This window comes from Pinus tabuliformis, chromosome X (assembly GCF_031772625.1).
Source record: "Pinus tabuliformis cultivar Carrire ecotype Pingquan chromosome X, CPIR1, whole genome shotgun sequence".
Lineage (NCBI taxonomy): Eukaryota > Viridiplantae > Streptophyta > Pinopsida > Pinales > Pinaceae > Pinus > Pinus tabuliformis.
Window position 1 is genome coordinate 391156674 of NC_142308.1, and position 18662 is coordinate 391175335.

Genomic DNA, 18662 nt, shown 5'->3' on the forward strand with positions numbered 1-18662 from the left:
GGAATCACTACTATTATAGGGACCTAACAACCTCCTTCTATCAACTCCATGCAGAGGGCCATATTTTCCATATAGAGAGAAATCCCCTAGACCAGATACATCTCTTTTACCAAACTTTCCATCCAAATCCTAAGATGGTAGGATAACTTCCCTTCTGACTTCAAAGGAATACCCTCTGTTTGATAGTGGTAACTTCTCTTGTACTTGGCTCCAAAGATTTGTATTTATTCTTCTTAGCATTGTGATAATCATGCTTAGATATTTCCGAGTAGGACTACCTATTTCTTTTATAGGGGTGGCCTTTGAAATCCTACTTTGTACTGCCACTTATGAACTGAGTAGTCCCGTTGATGTAATTTTGGTTATTTTTTGGATATTAGGTAACCTATCTTACCTTCCCAAGGACTCCCTTTCCTCTTCCACTCCTGGATTTAGCTCTTGTGTTGCTTCTCAATAAATATTTTTGGTGGCTATTATATTATTTATTATACTTTGGTTTTATAATAGTTAAGCATAAAACTAGCTTGCCTGCCATTTGGACTCATGAACATTCATTAGTGGGGCCTTTGCCTTTGGCTTTGAGATAGGAAAATTTTCAAAGCATGTTCACATTCTAGATTATGGGGTCATTACAATTCAACCCTCTTGGATTGACACCATTTTCATAAACCACTGCATTGAAAACAATACATGATTTAGTCTTTTATAATCCAGGGGTTAAAACTAGAATCTTAAATTCTCTAGGTCATAAATTTCACTTACAAGCACTGATAGGGGGCATTTTCTGTTTGGATTGTTGGAAAACTCACGGCAAGGTCTACAAGGTGGGGGTATTGAGGGCATTCATGGGTGGGTCAAACTCCAAAAATATGCTAGGAAGGGCCTGAGGTGGGCTCCCAATGTTTAAGATCCAAACTCATACTAATATGCTTGAATCCATCCAAACATGTTCGAAGTTTTATTTTCCCCTAACTTTTGTAAATGCTCTGTGATCTAAATTGTCTAAATGAGGGCATGCATGGGTGGGTTAGACTCCAAAAATATGCTAGGAAGGGCCTGAGTTAGGCTCGCAAAGTTCAAGATCCAAACTCATATGGTCAATCTAATTGAATCATCTGAACCTGTTTTGTCCCTAACTGTTGTAAATGATCAGTGGTAAAAGTTATCCAAATGTGTGCCATGAGTGCCTGGATCACTACACTATTCAAGGTTAGTTGGCTTTGGTCAATCTACTTATGAATGACCTGTTAAGGACTATAACATGAGTTATCATTAAACTTCTCTTTGTTTAGGACATAGTCTATATGATTTTGGATTGGAGATGCCTTACACAATCCCTTGCTACAATTATTTTTTACTTCTCCCATTAACTCTTTTAGTCATTCAATGACATTAATATATTTGTTCTTTTTTTCCTTCTCTACCCATCATTGCATTTAGTTTTTTGGTGGGCAATTGATGGAGCTTATTTATCTACAAGTATTTGATGGGCTAACATGCTATCGCGAGTTGCAACTATGAAACAAACAATTTTAAAAGCCTTAAGTTGATTCCATGTTAGAAGTTATTTAATGTTTTTTCCCCATTGACTATAAACATAGTTACCGATAAAACGAGAAAGTGAACTGGTACCCGTCTTTTTGAGGTAGCAAAAGATCACCCGATTTTGAAAAGTGGTGATGCTAGAATACATTTTTTTTTGAGCATATTTTTGGCACTTTAAATTTTCTTATGTATCAAGTATGAACATTTTTTTTAGACGTTAGTGATTTTCATGCTGATTTTGAAAAGTGTTGATGCAATATCAACACATTTTTTTAAATGTTAGTGATTTTCATGCTGATTTTGAAAAGTGTTGATGCAATGTCAACACATTTTTTTAGAGGGCTTATTTTGACACTTTAAATTTTTTATGTATCAAGTGTGAACACTTTTCTTTGTTATTGATTTTCATCTTGATTTTGAAAAGTGTTGATGAACATCAACCCTTTTTGTTGAGAGGCCTTAGTTTCTACACTTCAAATTTTCTAATGAATTAAGTGTGGATAATTTTTTTTAAATGTTGGTGATTTTCATGTTAGTAATAAAACATAAAAATAATAATAATAAAAACATGACCAAAAAAACAAATACAAAAAAATATATAAAAAAACAAAAGAACAAAAAACAAAAAACCTATAAAAATGTGAAAAAAACTTAAAACATAAAAATAAAACATAAAGGATGACAAAAATAAAAATAATAAAAACATGTGAGTAATAAAACATGAAAATATATAAAAAAAAACTAAAGAAAATAACAAAAATAAAAAACACAAGAAAAGAAAAGAAAAAAAAAAGAAAAAAAAAAAAAAGGAAAAAAAAAGAAAAAAGAAAAAAAAAACATGACAAACAAATAAAAAAACATAAAACATAAAACATAAAACATGTTAGTAGTAAAACATAAAAATAAAAATAAAAAAATAAGACAAAAAAAATCAAATACAAAAAAATATATAAAAAAGGAAAAAAAAAAACAAAAAACTTATAAAAATGAAAAAAAAAAAGCCAAAATTAACTGGTAAAAATAACAAAATTGAATAAAAAACTAATATATATATATATATATATATATATATATATATATATATTATATAAATATAATTTAAATAAAAAAAAATGATCCAATAAATAAATAAATAAATAAATAAATAAATAAATAAATATATATATATATATATATATATATATATATATATTTAAAAAATAATAAAAAAAGCCTGATTACAAAAAGAATCCCTTAAAATAATTACCAAAAAAATTTAAATTAAAAAAAAAAAAAAAAAATTAAAAAAAAAATAAAAAAAAAATAAAATAAAAATATAAGAATTATTTATTTTAAATTTAAAAAAAAAATTCAAAAAAACTAAAAAATAATTAAAAAATAAAAACAAATTATTATTATTATTATTATTTTAATAAAACAATTAAAAAAATAATTAAGAAAAAAACATTAAAAAAAACACAATTAAAAAAATAAAAAAAACAATTTAAAAATTAAACAATTAAAAAAAACAATAAAAAAATACAAATAAAAAAAAAAAAAAATTATTAAAAAAAAATATTAAAAAAAAAACAATTAATAAAAAAACAATTAAATTTAAAAAAAATATAAAAAAAAGTTGAAAAAAATAAAAAATATAAAAATAAAAAAACATATTCAAATAAAATTCCCCCTCCTGTCCTCCTCTTCCCCCCGTTCCCCTTCGCCCCTTTGCCCCTCACCTCCCAACCCTTAGCCCTCCCCTCCACCACCCACCTCTCCTCCCCACCCTCGGCCCTCCCCTCTCGCCTCCCTCCCCTCTCGCCTCCCCCTCCCTCCACTCCCCCTCGACTCCCACCCCATCGCTCACCCTCACTGCCCTCCTCCTCTCCCCCTTACCCCCCTCCACTCCTCACCTGGTCCCCCAGCCAGCACCCAAGAGGCCGCTGGTCGGGGGCCTGGGTGGCGGAGGAGGGGGGTGCGGTGGGTGCTGGGTGGGGGAGCGGAGGGGAGGGAGAGAGACGGGAGGTGGGTGAGGGAGATGAGAGGGGAGGGTGCGAGGTTATGGCATTTTATAATTGTTTTTTTTATAATTATTTATTTCCTTAATTATTTTTTCTTTAATTTTTTTTTTCAATTGTTTATTTTTATTTATTTATTTATTTTTTAATTGGTTTTTTTAAATTGTTTTATTTTTATTTTTTTTCAATTGTTTTTTTTATTTTTTTATTTTTTTTATTTTTTTTAAAATTTTAAAATTTAAATTTAAGTTAGTTTAATTATTATTATAATAAGTTTTAAATTTAAATATTTTTTATTTGAATTTTTTTTTTCTTTTATAATTTAAATTTTAAATTATAATTAATTTCTTTTATATATATATTTTAATTTTAATTTTAAATTCCTTTTTAAACTGTTTTGAATTATTTGTTTATTTTTATTTTTATTTTTTTATTTTAATTTAACTTTTTTATTTAATTTATTTTTTTAATAATAATTTACATTTTTTTAAATGGTTTTTTTTTTAATTTTTATTTTAATTTAAAAAATGGTTTTTATATATATATATATATATATATATATATATATATATATATATATATATATATATAGTATTATTTATTTATTTAAAATTTTCATTTTTACAAGTTAATTATTTTTGATTATTTATTTATGGTTTTATTTGTTTTTGTTTTTATATATTTTATGAAATTTAATTTATTTTTTGTCATGAATCGTCCCCTTGCCACCCTTGGCTAGTTGGGCCTTGGAGTCGCTGAGGATTTTTTTAATTAATTTATTTATTTTTCAGTTTTCAATTTTTTTAATGTTGTATTTTACTTGTGTATTTTATTTTTTTTGTTTATTTTTAGTTTTTTTTTGGTTTTTATTTTACTCTTTTTTTTCTTTAATTTTACATGGTATGGTTATTTTTGTTTACATTTTATAGTTTTTTTTAATGTCATTATTATATATCTTTTATATTTGATTTCTTTTGTCATGTTTTTTTTTGTTTTTTTGTTTTTTCAATATATGAATTTTTGTTTCTTGTTGTATCTTTCTCTCTCTCTCTCTCTCACACACACACACATATATATATAGGGTATGTGTCGATGCTTGTCTAGCAACCCGATCCCATTACGTGCAATTTGATAGTTGATTTTAAATTTTTTGTTATAATGAATCGAGTCTGCCCCACAATGTGTTAATTTCATGGTTGGTCTTTAAGTTTTCATTACAATGAGTTGAGCTCACCTACACTGCGTGTTAATTTGATAGTTGAATATATATATATATATATATATATATATATATATATATATATATATATATTTTTTTTTTTAATTAATTAACTAATTAATTAATTTTATTTTATTTTTTTTCGGAATGTATCAAATTGTGTTAAGCTAAGATTTCAAAATCGCTATACATTTAGCATTTAAAAAAAATTACTCTTGGTATAATAACTCTTTCATTCAGGTGTTCATTTTTAAAGTTTTTTTAGTCATAATTTATTTATTTATTTATTTTTTTCCGTAATGTCATGCTTAAAATATTTTGAAAATTTAAGATTGTTTTATAGTCATAATCTTTGGTTTTAATTCCATGGTTGAAAAAATGTGAAGATTTTTAATGTTTTTTTAAGTCGTGATATTTTATCTTTAATGTTATCGCTGAAAACATTTATAAACATTTTTTCTTAGCACCATGTTTGAAAATTATTGGAATTTTAAGGTTTTTCAAAGAAGTGATATTTTAAATTTAATGTCATGCTTAGAAATCGTTGGAATTTTAAGGGTTTTCAAAGATGTGATATTTCATTGTTAATGTCATGCTTGAAAATCATTGGAAATTTAAAGTTTTTTAGAGTCACGATATTTTGTTTTTAACGTCATTACTAAAAAGTGTTGAAAATGTACCTTGAAAAAAAAAACGTTATTCCAGTATCAACACTTTTCAATTTCAAGGTGTTTTTTGCACCAAACAAAATGACTTTTGTTGTTTTTTAACTGTTGTTTTTGAAAAATATTGAAAATTTACTCTGAAGAAAAAATAACTTTATTCTGGCATCAACATTTTTCGATTGCAAGGTGTTTTTTCATGTTTTTTTGGAATTTTTGGACTCAAGTACCCATTTTGAGGTAATAGTTCTCGTTTGATAGGTAACTATGTTTATAATGAAATTTATTTTATAATTATTATAGGCGAGCTAAAATTAATGAACACAAGAACTCTTGATAAATTGTGTGCTGAAAGACGAGCTAAAATTAATGAACTTAAAGAGCAAACAAATTATTATCTGACTCAACAACTTATTCAAGTTAGTGAGAACTTAATAATTTTATTGTGAGTGATTTTTTCCATTAATAAGCTTTGACATGTTTCATTGGAATTGTCTATTGTTGCATCCTCATTGAAAACAAGTAAGGTAAATTATTCAATTTCATCGTAAAACTATTTCTCTCCAAATCATCTAAACAAAAATGTGTATATTGATTCAATTTGAGGCTATCCAAATTATAGTTGATTTCCCTATTTTGAACATGTTGGGTCATGGAAAATGCAAAAATTATGGTGTATAATTTAAATATATCTAATAGAGTTCCTTCTAATAGGAGAAACAATAGAAATGTTAAGGACGGTGATAACATTTTTATTTTAAATGTTTAAACATTGTTTACTTACTTTGGTCTCTGTTAGTGGGGCCCTTTTTTGGTTCCAAATTGTTGGAAAAAGGTTCATAGTTGAATCAACTATTATACAAATATTTTTGGCAAGTTATAATGAAGATAAGGATGTTGGAAATGATTCTAGGTTGTCTAGGACTTGTTTTGTGTCTGTTTCAGAAATTAAGACATTCTAGGGGGAGTTAATGGGTAAAATAGATCCATGAACTCTATGATTTAGGCCACATTCATGTCTTGTAACATTGGTTTCCATGCCAAATTTTCAAATATTCTATTCTTCACATCATTTTGTTTTGTTGATACAAATCCTCTTATTTATTTATATCTGTGCCTACAAAGAACGAACTCTTGAACCCTTGTTCAACCATAATATGATACTGTATATCATTGATGGTATTTCTTAATGGTATTGAAAATAACTGGATTTTTTTTTTTGAAAACAACATTGGAGTTGATTGAGGCTGGAATACTAGAAACCACATTATCTGAAAACATTGGCTTTCCTATTCTAAATTGCTGAAACAAACAAAACATAAAACTACTATGCATGAGTATAATGACTAAATGATAAACTCTATCTAATAAAATATATTGCAACTACAAATAGATTGTACCATATTATATATGATCCCATACCATGTCATTGTATAAGGTTTATAAATTTCTCAGTAAAGTCAATTGGTTGTAATTAATGGGATGCATGTGGCTTAGAAGCAAAATTGTTGTACTCAACTCAAGAGTTCCTTTTGAAACAGGCTATATTATGAAACTTATAGTCAGAGTTTGTATATTATAGGATGTATATGGGTTCATTCCTTGTACCTTGGGCTCTTTAGGAGATACTGATGAAACAGGCTATCAAAAATTGAGAGGTATCAACTAATGAATGCACATATACTAGGATTATAAAATTTATAATCAAATTGATTTATGATGTTGAATCTTCACAATTAATTTCGACTAAATATATGCAAGTGCAGAAGTGTTGTTTTAACATGATTATTTTTCTTTGATCACAAAATATATGACCTTGATCCTGCTGCAAAGGCAATTGCTGCTAGTGTTTTAGCATCCAAATTAGGGGTAGAGTTAGGGTTGAATTTCACCATACAAGATGATGTAGGCATTATCCAAAACCAAGAAAAAATCCATGATGTCAAAGTTGTACTGATGGGACCAGCCCTTTAACTGGTGGTTTAACAATAATTAATCATTGATTGAGTTTTGGTTCAGGTCAGCAATCACAGTTTAATGTAAACAATCAGTTAGCACAAATATTTTCGATTTTGGATTTAATTGATGTAATTATTATTGGTATGTTGGTGGGTGAGGGGGGACACTTGTCCTCACCTCGGTCTTCTCCCTTCGTGCCTTGATTACACTCCTCCCTCCGCATTCACTTGTCACTTTTTGTTGTTTAGTCCTTGCTCTACTCGCTGTGAGGGTTTATGGTGCCTCACTTGCAACTGTGCCAAAGTTGTAATGGCGCTCTGCTCGCACTTGATTCTGGAACCCCTGCTTGGTGGATGGGTAACTCCGTCCACGTTTCCTCATTCGTTACCTAGTAAGTTCTTCCACCAGACTCGTACAAGGTAAGTTCTTCCATCCTTTCTATAGTCGATTTTCTCAGTTTTTCTTTGGGATTAAGGGTGGCCGCTCCTTGTGAGTAGGGCTCCCTCTGGTGGCTGTGACCCAGCTGCAGATTCGTCCTTCCGGTGCTGTCTATCTTACTGGTAAGTCAACCATGGACCTTACCTTCACTATTTTCATTCATTCCCATGATTTTGTAGTGCATGCATTAACTCTGTCTTGTTTTATTGTGCAAGTTGGGTTGGTTCTAGAATGTGTCACTGTTTAGACCTCAACCAATGTAACCCAGTAGGGTCGTTCTCTGTTGTAGTCCTTTTGCTTGTCAACTTCTTTTTGTGGTTCCTTCACTGGTATAGTTCGCTTGTGGTGTAGGCAATGAAAGCTTCGGCTCCTCTGGTTGTTATTTTGTATTTGAAAGACCTTCGGGCTTCTGTATATAATTTATTTGTTTTGGCAAACTGTAACCAGTTAGGGTTTCAAACCCTAGCTACGCTAGTCGTTATTCTTGAAGGGGAAATCATTCTACTTTGCTGTTTTGCAACCATATTTTTTGTATGCCTGTTGTGTTAATATTTATAAAGAAAAAGGGAGTTTCAGGTATCAATGGGTTACCTCTATTGTGAATGCGTTTTACAGTGTTGTATCTATTGGTTTGCTTTTGTGGATGTTACTTGCGCCGTGTGTCTGGACGCTATACTTTTATTGGTACTGCATGCTCGATTCTCTTGTCAATGTGATTATTCCTGTTCTCGTCATTCGAATTTAAATACTGCACATTTGTCTGTTACAGAAGATTTATGGGAATAGAGAAAACACATAACATTTTCTAATTGTTACAGATAGTAATCAGAAGAAAATAAAAACAACAGATTGTTTATCACAGATGGATTCAGATGCTCAGGGTTTTGAAAATTATATACTTCTGTATTATCTTCCTGTTTTGGTGTATCGAACCCTTTCAAAAATGTGTTACATTCGCTTTTGTATTGTTTTCGAGACAGTTCTCCCAATTGCTCGTAGTTACATCTGCAGTTACACGGTTGATAACTATTTCGGGTTTTCTTGCCTCGTGGAATATATATTATCTTCTTTTTGGGTTTTTTTTGTAAATGAAAGACAACTATAAAATAAATAAAAGAAAACAAATAGTGTGGCTGTAACCACCTTCATCTAATTGTGCTGTTCCTAATTACAACTTAACTAATAACTAAATAAAAAAAACAAGTTTCTAAATACTGTGTTCATCAGTAAATGGAACCAAATGATAATGAACCTATTCTCCTTGACTGAGACCAAACACCCAGTCATGGTACCCTCAGCTGGATGCTCCTGCATCAGGCTCCCGGGGTAAGAAAAATTCATGACTTCGGTCCATGAGCTTCTCGACTGAATAGCCTGCCTGCTGTATTTGTCTAGCGTCAAGCCATGAACTGTCCTCAATGGGACAGTTCTTCCACTTGACTAGATACTATAGGTATTCCTTTTGCCGAGTTCGCTTGGCCACCTGAGTGTCGAGGATCCTCTCGATCTCAAGGGGCTGAGCTGAAGGCATTTGTCTCATCCAAGTCTCACTCCCTTCCTGTGTGTCTCGTGTAAGCCATGCTGTATTGTCTTCCTCAGGACTAGCAGTATATGGAAACAAGTCTGCCACATTGAAGATGGGCGATATGCCTATCCCTGGAGGTAGCTGTAATTCATAAGCATTTGCTGAAAATTTACACAGAATTTTACAAGGGCCAATCTTCTTATATTTCAATTTGTTGTATTCACCCCTAGGAAAACATTCTCTACGCAAATGTGTGAGGACTTCATCCCCCACATTAAATTGTACCTCTTGCCATTTCAGATCTGCCCGCTGCTTGTATTTTTGACTGCTGTCCTGCAACTTCATCTTTACCTGCTCGTGTAGGTCATTCATTGCTTTGGTGAAATCTTCCCCATCAGCACTCCATCTTTCCTGTTGTCCTAGATCTCGTAACTCATGCACTCCGCGAGGATGCATGCCATATAAGATCTGAAAAGGACTGTGCCCCGTGCTGCGATTTGGTGAGTCGTTGTAAGAGAACTTTGCCTGGGCAAGTACACGATCCCACATTCGTGAATTTTCCCCGATCAAACTTCGTAGCAGGTTCCCCAAGCTCCTGTTTACCACCTCTATTTTCCCGTCGGTCTGTGGGTGATAAGCAGAGCTGAAACTTAATTGTGTGTCCATATTTTTCCACAAGGTGCGCCAAAAGTGTCCTGTAAATTTTACATTCTTGTCGGAAATAATGGAATTAGGCAGGCCATGTAGCCTGACGATCTCTATGAAAAATAAGTGGGCCACGTGAGTGACATCGCTGGTTTTTTTACAAGGGATGAAATGTGCCATTTTTGAGAATTGGTCTACTACTACCATCACAGAATCAGAAGCTCGCTACGTCCTTGGTAGACCTAAGACAAAGTCCAAACTGATTGAGTCCCACGGTCTACTCGGAATAGGCAATGGTGTGTAGAGTCCCATATTCTGACTGTGTCCTTTCGCCAACTGACACACTTTACATCTAGTTACAAATCTCTGCACATCCCTTCGCATTCTTGGCCAATAATAAAAATGGCTGAGCTAATCTAATGTTTTGTCTATGCCGAAATGCCTGGCTAGACCTCCACTGTGCTTCTCCCAAATGATATTCTCTCTCATCGAACAATCGAGAATGCATAATTGTCCCCCTTTAAACAATAGCTTCTCCTGTAAATTATAGTCCAACCATGGACTATTGTTTCTCAACAAAGGATTCTGACAGGCTTCATAAGCCTCTTTGAAATCCGCGTCAGTCTGATACAAGTCTTTCAAATGCTCGAAGCCCAACACTTGTATCGTACTCTCCTGTAAGAGCAAAGCTCTTCTGCTCAACGCATCTGCCACCTTGTTGGCTTGCCCGCTAATGTGTTTCAACACAAAAGTGAAACTCTGTAAATATTCGACCCACTTAGCATGCTTGTGATTCAGCTTATGCTGTTGCATCACGTATTGCAATGTAGAGTTATCAGAAAATAAAACAAACTCACTCCCCAGCAGATAGTGTCTCCAATGCTTCAGTGCTTGGACGACAACATAGAATTCTTTGTCATAAGATGAATACTTTTGCCTGCTCTCATTCAACTTCTCACTGAAAAACGCAACAGGTTTGTCTTCCTGGCTAAGTATAGCTCCAATGGCCATACTGCTTGCATCACAACAGACTTGGAAGAGCTTATTAAAATCAGGAAATCTTAGGATTGGCCTCTCAGTGATTTTTACCTTCAATAACTGGAAGCTCCTCTCTGCTGCTTCAGTCCAATGGAAAGGCTGACTCGTCTTCTTAATAGTATCCAACATAGGCGCACAGATTCCACTAAAATCTCTGATAAATTTATGGTAAAAACTTGCCAACCCATGAAAACTACGAACCTCAAATAGGCTCTTTCGGGATGGCCAGCTAATAATGGCTGCAATTTTTTCTGGGTCCATCTTCAACTCGTTCTCTGCAATCACAGAGCCCAGATAAACTAGTTCTCTTTGAAAAAAAGTACATTTTTTTAGATTTATCAGCAGCTTATTCTGCTGCAATTTCTCCATCACACTTCAAACATGTCGAAAGTGTTCCTCCTTAGTCTTGCTAAAAATTAATATATCATCAAGATACACTATCACAAACTTTCCAATGAACTCTTTCAACATTTCATTCATCAGTCACATAAAGGTACTAGGGGCATTACTTAATCCGAATGGCATTACTAGCCACTCATACAGCCCTTCATTGGTCTTGAATGTTGTTTTCCACTCATCCCCTTCCCTGATTCGAATCTGATGATAACCACTCTTCAGATCAATCTTTGAGAAGTATGCTACCCCGCTTAGGTAGTCCATCATATCGTCCATCCGTGGCAGTGGAAACCTGTACCTGATGGTAATCTTATTGATGGCCCTCGAATCTGTGCACATTCGCCATTCTCCTCCTTTCTTGGGAGCAAGAACTGTCGAAACTGCGCAGGGGCTCAAACTCTCCCTTATTAGCCCTTTATCCAGCAATTCTTGCACCTGTTTTCTAATTTCCTCATTATCTTTGGGACTCATCCGGTATGCTGCCTTGTTCGGTAGACTTGCTCCAAGTATAAAGTCAATGTCATGACTGATACTTCTCTTAGGAGGCAATTTATCTGGTAAATCGTCCACTATAATATTGCTGAATTCCTGCAGCATTTTCTGAATTTCTGCAGGTAAATCAGACATTTTTGTGTGCAACAAAACTATTTTTTTCCCTTCTCACAACTGCATAGTTCACTTCACTATCTTCAATCTGCTTCAAAAACTATTTTCCACCCATTAGTAACACTTTCGTCCCGCTTGTTTTTGCTGTTTCTTCCTCCTTGATGGGCACAAGTATGTGCTTAATCCCATCATGCACTACCTTTTGGTCATACTACCATGGCCTTCCTAGCAGTATATGACATACGTCCATTGGCATAATATCACAAACAACCTTGTCCTTATACCTGCCAATATGGAACTCAACTTCACACTATTCGTCAACCAAAAGTTGATGGCCTTTCTACAACCACGATACCTTATAGGGAGTGGGGTGCTTCAGTCGCTTCAAACCAAACTTCTCTACCATCTTTGTGGCAACTAGATTATCCGTGCTCCCACTGTCGATAATCAACTTGCAGCATTTTCCGTGCGACTTACACACTATTTAGAATAATGCCTTCCTTTGAGTTTGTTTAGCTGTCTCCTTGGCTGGTTTCAACAGAACTTTATTTAGAACTAAGGCTTCCCCTGTTTCCGGCACATTTTCTGCTTCCTGGGGTGGTGCCTCTACTTCCTTTGGCTGTGCAACATATGCCCCTCTTTGACCAGCTTGTTTTGATTCAGGACACTCAAAAGACCTGTGCCCCCACTTGTGGCACCTGTAGCACTGATAGGCGGCCCCTCTACCTCGGCCATTTCCTCTTCCTCTCTGATATGGCCTTCCTCCTCTATTGCTGTCTCCTTTTTCTACTGTCCCTGAAGTCTTGGAACTGCTGCCCTCTTCACTATTATTGGCAGTTCGTCCTCTGCCATAGGATTTTCCTATTCCTCTGATGGTTCCCCATCCTCTCATAGCATTCTGTTTTTTGGTGATCTTCTCCTTTGCCTTCATGGTACTCTGGTAGGCTTCCTCTATATTTTTTGGGGAAAGAATGCTTATCTCATCCAATATTTCCAATCTCAGACCATTTACATACCTTGCTGTTTTTCCGAGGTATCCTCCGTGTAACCAACTCTTAAATTTACCTGGTATAATTCTTCAGTATGTTATCTCATTGTCATCCCTTTTTGCCTCAAATTATGCACTTGACGATGCAGTGAAATTTAGTAATCTTTGGGCAAAAATCTACCTTTCATCTTGGCCACCATTCTTGGCCATTTCTTTATTGGCAACTTATTCATCCTTCTTCTTTCCGCTTGGACATTGTCCCACCACAAGGCTGCATGTCCTTTCAGCTTTGTTGCAGTGAACTTAACTCTCTGATCTTCGCTGACCTCTTCACATTCGAAATATTTTTCCAATTCACTGATCCAGTCCAACAAAACTTCTGTGGACAAGCTGCCATCATAATTTGGAATCTCTGGCTTAGGCTTGCTGTTAGCCAATAGGACTGACCTCAACAATCTAATTTCTGGTCCTTCCTCATCTAATCTATCTGTCGTAACTATAGATTCTTCTTCGCTGTCATCGCCTACCTCTGGATCCCTTCTCCTTCCTGCTTCAACTGCCTCCAAACGGGTAGTAAGGATCCTAATTTCCTCCCGCAATCCTTCCTCTGCTACTCTCTGTGCACCTCTTCCATGTCCTCGTCTTCCAACTTCCATCTTTCCAAGAAACCTACAAAACCCACTCTGATACCACAATATGATGGGACCAACCCTTTAACCAGCGGTTTAACAATAATTAATCATTGATTAAGTTTTGGTTTAGGTCAACAATCACAGTTTAATGTAAACAATCAGTTAGCACAGATATTTTCGATTTTGGATTTAATTGATGTAATTAATTACTGGTACGTTGGTGGGTGAGGGGGACACCTGTCCTCACCTCGGTCTTCTCCCTTCGCGCCTCGATTACACTCCTCCCTCCGCATTCACTTGTCACTTTTTGTTTTTTAGTCCTTGCTCCGCTCGCTATGAGGGTTTATGGTGCTTCACCTGCAACTGTGCCAAAGTTGTAATGGCGCTCTACTCGCACTTGATTCTGGAACCCCTACCTGGTGGATGGGTAACTCCGCCCGCGTTTTCTCGTTCGTTACCTGGTTGTTCTCACCTGGGCATTATAGCAACATTCTTGTCGGCTTGTAAGAGGGTTTGCTTCGGTTCTCTGTTGGTTTATGACTCAGCTGTTTCGAATGTTCCCTTGACTTTCTTTATATGGGTTGCTCTGGTTGGGTCTCTGATTTCCTACTTGGTTGCTTCACTGGTTAATTTGTTGGTTGAAAATCTGTGGTCCTCCAGGTTACAGTCGCCACGGACCCCTGCACTCAGCTCCACCGGACTTGTACAAGGTAAGTTCTTCCGTCCTTGCTATAGTCAATTTTCTCAGTTTTTCTTTGGGACTAAGGGTGGCCACTCCTTGTGAGCGGGGATCCCTCTGGTGGCTGTGACCCAGCTGCGGATTCGTCCTTCTGGTGCTGTCTATCTTACTTGTAAGTCAACCATGGACCTTACCTTCGTTGTTTTCTTTCATTCCCATGATTTTGTAGTGCACGCACTAACTCTGTCTTGTTTTAATGTGCAGGTTGGGCTGGTTTTGGAATGTGTCGTTGTTTGGACCTCGACCAACGTAACCTGGTAGGGTCATTCTTTGTTGTAGTCCTTTTGCTTGTCAACTTCTTTTTGTGGTTCCTTCACTGGTATAGTCCACTTGTGGTGTAGGCAATGAAAGCTTCGGCTCCTCTGGTTGTTATTTCGTATTTGAAAGACCTTTGGGCTTCTGTATATAGTTTATTTGTTTTGGCAAACTATAACCAGTTAGGGTTTCAAACCCTAGCTACGCTAGTCGTTATTCTTGAAGGGGAAATCGTTCTACTTTGCTGTCATTGGTCCTAAGAATTTTGCAACCATATTTTTTATATGCCTGTTGTGTTAATATTTATAAAGAAAATGGGAGTTTCAGGTATCAATGGGTTACCTCTGTTGTGAATGCATTTTATAGTGTTGTATCTATTGGTTTGCTTCTGTGGCTGTTACTTGCGCCGTGTGTCTGGACGTTATACTTTTACTGGGACTGCATGCTCGATTCTCTTGTCAGTGCGATTATTCCTGTTCTTGTCATTCGAATTTAAATAATGTACATTTGTCTGTAACTTACGGAAGATTTATGGGAATAGAGAAAACACAGAATTTTCTAATTGTTACAGATAGTTATAAGAAAAAAAAAAAAACAACAGATTATTTATCACAGATGGATTCAGATGCTCAGGGTTTTGAAAATTATATACTTCTGTATTATCTTCCTGTTTTGGTGTATCGAGCCCTTTCAAAAATGTGTTACATTCGCTTTTGTATTGTTTTTGAGACAGTTCTCCCGACTGCTCGTAGTTACATCTGCAGTTACACGGTTGATAACTATTTCGGGTTTTCTTGCCCCATGAAATATATATTATCTTCTTTTTGTGTTTTTTTTTTCTAAATGAAAGACAATTTTAAAATAAATAAAATAAAACAAACAATGTGGCTGTAACCACCTTCATCTAATTATGTTGTTCCTAATTACAACTTAACTAATAACTAAATAAAAAAAACAAGTTTCTAAATACTGTGTTGATCAGTAAATGGAACCAAATGATAATGAATTTGTTCTCCTTGACTAAGACCAAACACTCGGTCATGGTACCCTCATCTGGATGCTCATGCATCATGTACCATCTAGGCTTAGAAACAAGAAACATTCTCATGGAATGAGAATTAGTGTCAGTAACATTTCAAGTAAGCAATTTTCTAATAGACAAGATGCTTCTGCAGCATTGGCAAACCCTCGTGGTGGCACAATGCGACATGGATATGTAGTTGAGCATCATCAAAGGGGCAATGTGAGTGAAGGAGGTTGGATTTATCAACTTGCAGCCATGCTTGTTGGTGAAGATCCATCACAATGTTATGCCATGATTTGTGGTAACTGTCACATGCACAATGGTGAGTGGTTTGGATGATTGCTTACATCCATTATGCAGTATATTTTGTCATGGTCAATAATTATAACATAGCATTGTGAGTGACACATTCTATTGTAATTTCTCAAGCATTCATCATCATTGATATCATAGTCTTCTTGTCAAGCCTTTTGATATTGTGCTTGAAGTTTCCTTGAGACTGCCTCTACCTAGGTCAACTATAGAAACTTTGACTAGTTGTTTTTATATTTCTCAAAATGTTGATTGATGTTATTTGAGAACCTAGAATTAACGTAAGCATTATCTGCTGAGAATTTTCCTTTACTGATTGAAGCAAATTCATCGTCTTGTGTTTATAATATAATTTTTAATTTGGGAAGTCTTTAATGTGTGCTAATGTGCTTAAGAAAGTACTGACTGTTGGCCTTTTTTTGTTTTTTTTTGTTTTGTTCATTTGTTTGTTTGTTTTTTTTGAAATATATTATTGTTTTATATATATATATATATTTGTTTCTAAGTTGCATGTTTTCCCTTTTCTCAAAAGGCCCTACTTATCCTAAGTTCTGACAAATAATGTGCTAGGTGAATTATTTGATTAGATATACACATTTTCACCTTTAATTTCTATTTATGTTTAGGATTTGTTGTACTATGAACAATGCAATTATATGAAATCCTTTTTTTGTGGTGTATTTCTTCAAATATGCAATTTGCAAATGTGTGTTATTGTTGACTTTGGATGTAAATTTCGTAAGTTGTCTATGGTTGCATCTTTTGTTTCTTATATTTTTTTTCTTTCTATAAATGGGAACCTGTCGTTTTTTAGATGGAAAACTCGAAAATAATCTTGTTCCACCCGTCACTTTCAAGTGAATAAAGTGCCATACAATAATATGCCAAAATCTACATCAACAATATTCAATATTATCAATGGTCACATTTGGAAAACCCCATGAACCTCACGCAGTGGTGGAGCATGCTTGCTAGGATTTCAACTTGGGTCATTGTCACAACAACTACTCCAAATTGCTGCTAGACCACAGTCTAGTGGGGATCATAGGTTCATTTCATATAATCCCTCTTGGTCCAACTACACATCAACCACTACTTCAAGGTGATCCCATCGATCTAAGAAAAGATCTCATGTGAATTGAACCTTGTCCAATGGTAAAAAACTCCATGTTCCTCATCGTTGAGTTGAACTCCTTTGGGATTTCTATAAGTTTATATGATTTGGTATATTGAATTTTTCCAGATATATGGAAGCATGTTTAGTTTCACTACATATTTATCCCTTCATATATGCATTTAAAAATGTTCTTAGAATCTATTTCCTCTAATGTTTCACCTTAATACATGGAAATATTTGTGGAAGGTCTAATTTGTTTCGTAACATATGAACACATTAGTAGAGAGAAAGTTTCACTTGATCTTGTCATGGGTAACAAGTCTGAATGGACATTTTCTTTTTACTTGCATGCTTGGCTAGGAAAGAGGATTTTCCATTCGTAACATATTATTGCCCACACTTCCATGCACTAAATGGTTCACGTCAAGAAAGGTTTGGTGATATGGTAGCTGGGCCAGGAAGCTATAATTCAGGAACCAATGGATTGAAGGCAAGGTTGGTGAAAATCAAGCCCCTAGCAGTGATGCAAAGAATATAGCCAATTCCAAAGTCGTCAAAAAGTTGGCGAATGCCTCAGTTTCTGAGACTTCCAAAGAAACTAAGCGAACAGAGTCTAACGAGTCAACCAATTGAATATAACACTTTACATGATGTAGCATTACTTGAGCATGAATATCTCAGTTCATATGTATAGAAAATTGAGCATTTATTGTGAACAAGAAAGCTTTGTTCAATTATGAGTTCAGTTCTCTGTGTTAATAAGGAAAATCTAATACAAACATGATGTAGGAAACCTTGACGTTGATGATCGAAATTGATTTTTTTGATGTGGTGTACATCAATGGTTGATTTGAAAAGTTTTAAAATATGAATCTAAAGATTCATTTTATCTATCAGATGATATTTGACATTCAATTTCCAGTTTCTTCAATTCAGGAAGCTAGAATGTTTGAAATCTTTTAGATTTCTTTTCCTGTTGAGTTCAAACATGTGTAAAATAGTTTAGATTTCAGTGGAGTTGTGATTAATTTATATAGGGAGTTGTGTAACATTGTACTTGAGATTTTTCATTTTTAATCAGAAGCTCCATGAGTTGGCACTTCTTCATATATGTATCGTAGATGAAGTGATGAAACAATATTCCATGTGTAAATTGTAGTCTAACCAATATTAAGTTGGAAACCCATATTGTAATACTCGACATTTCATATAATATAATTTATGTGGTTGGTGGAATTTATAGTTGTACTTGATATTATTTAGAATTTTAATTAATATATGTAACTTTGTGTTTTCATATTAGATGAACATGCACATTGTATGGCATTTTTAAAATTTTGTTGCAAAATCATACTAATTACTTTATGGTGATTAATAATGGACACATAAAATCAATCTAAATATACTAAATTAGTAGTTTATATTGATTAATGATGAACACAAATGAAATGAATATACAACAACTAAACTAGTCATTTATAATGATTATTAATTAAAGTAAATGAACTGAATATAAACTACTAAATCAATCATTAATATAATGAATATGAAAATACCAAAAATAT

The 18662-nt window shown here is 34.2% G+C and overlaps 1 pseudogene; it reads left to right on the top strand.

The window, feature by feature from the left end:
* The first annotated feature begins 5740 nt into the window (after window positions 1-5740).
* LOC149140181 (uncharacterized protein At2g24330-like) lies at window positions 5741-17730 on the top strand (annotated as a pseudogene).
* The last annotated feature ends 932 nt before the right edge of the window (window positions 17731-18662 follow it).